Below are 1,695 nucleotides of genomic sequence, written 5' to 3'. Positions count from 1 at the left end.
GGCGGCGGGCCCCCCCCAGCCGCAGCTGCAGCAGGCGCTTCGCTCTGCCCGGGGTCCTTTGGCTGCTTGTAGCTGCGATGGTTTTGGAAGCGGCGGGTGATTTCAGTGTCTTTTGGAGGTGCCAGTCTGGCAGGCAGCCGGAGAACTATGCAGCGAGAGCCAGGGGCTTTCTGAAAATCCCCGTTCCAGACCCAAAATGTGGCCCCGGTCCCACGTCTGTTCTCCATCACCTGCCCTGGCCACACACCTTCCCCACGAGCTGGGTGGCAGCAGCTCCTCTGTGTCCTGCCTGCAGGCAGTGCTGGCCAAAGCCACCCTCCTCCACCGGGACATCGCCCTCGGCAGAGGCTGGCGGCTGGCCGGGAGGGGGCCGGGGCAGTGGGATGTGGGGTTTTAGCCGGTGTCCGAATACTTGCAGCTGCAGCATCACGTGCTGTGCCTGCCACAGGGGCCGTTTTGGTTGTTTCTAAATGTTCTGCCCAGGTATTTCTGCTCAGGCACCAGCCAGAGTTCACCTGTGATTTCAGCCCTTGCCTTCCCAGCTCTGCTTTCCTGCAGAATCATTATTTGCTCAATTTTACTTTGCTTTTCTGTCGCGCTCTCTCTGAGCATTGGCTAAGAACTGAGCTGCTCCAAGTGCGCTCCCCATAGAGCGATCCTGGAACATCTTGGTTTTATTATGCCCAGATTAGAGCCTGTTATGCTGCGGGTGGACTCGTTCACACAGCCCCGACTCCCTGCAGTAGCCGGGCACTGCCAGTGCTGGGGAGGAAGGCAGCACGGAGCTCCCAGACGCTGGAAACGCCTCTGAAGTGGCCAGGATAAATTGTGGTGTTTGGGTGGAAATAATTGGTAGGTTAATTCCTGGAGCTCACCCACCACCCTGCTAGGAGCCCAGGAGGGCAGGCACCAGGCGGGGAGCAGGGGGAGAAGCTGCCGGCTCGGGGAGGGTTTGGGATGTGCTGCTTTCACAGCAAGCGTCCCACATGGCCCAGCTGTGTTCCCACCCTGAGCCCCAAAACCAGGGGGGCCGGGCAGGCAGGGACCGTAGGAGCTCTGCCGGGGAGGCAGATGCAGGGAAAGGCAGCACCTGGGAGGCACAAAGGGGGTGCAAGACCATCACGACAAGCTGCCCATCGCCTGGGGGGTGCAGAGGGCTGGGTGAGACAGGTCGCTGGCGGAGCCCTGCCGCTGACCCTTGGCGTGCCGCGTCCCTCAGCCCTACGGACCACGAAAGCCAGATACAATGGGGTGAACTGAGGACAGCCCCAGAGCCGCCGCGGTTCCAGAGGGTTTGAGCTTCCCCGTTAGCATTGTCATATCAGCTTGGGTTTAATGGGCCGCAGATGTCTGTCTGTCTGTCTGCGTGTGTGCGCGTGTGCACCCACACAGTGCAAGACCACAGTGCGTGTGCCCGGTATGGCTCCCTGCGAGCTGGTTCTCACCGCGTGGCACGGCTGGGGACGCGGTGCTGGCCTTGCCGGGGTGCGTCCAGCCTTGGAGCCTCTTGGCTTGCGGCTTGTCACTGGATCTTCTGGGTTGCAAGGGACCCTTTTGGGTCCCTCTCCTCACTCCACCAGTCCGGCACAGCTCCTCCTTTCTGAGAAGTGCAGCGTGGCCACCCGCCACCCCATGGCAGCGCAGGGACTCGGCTTGCAGACGGGGACACTGTGGGGACGCCCTCATCCCGCACTC

This window comes from Aptenodytes forsteri, unplaced genomic scaffold (assembly GCF_000699145.1).
Source record: "Aptenodytes forsteri isolate BGI_AS27 unplaced genomic scaffold, ASM69914v1 Scaffold142, whole genome shotgun sequence".
Taxonomy (NCBI): domain Eukaryota; kingdom Metazoa; phylum Chordata; class Aves; order Sphenisciformes; family Spheniscidae; genus Aptenodytes; species Aptenodytes forsteri.
This window is presented reverse-complemented; position numbering follows the sequence as displayed.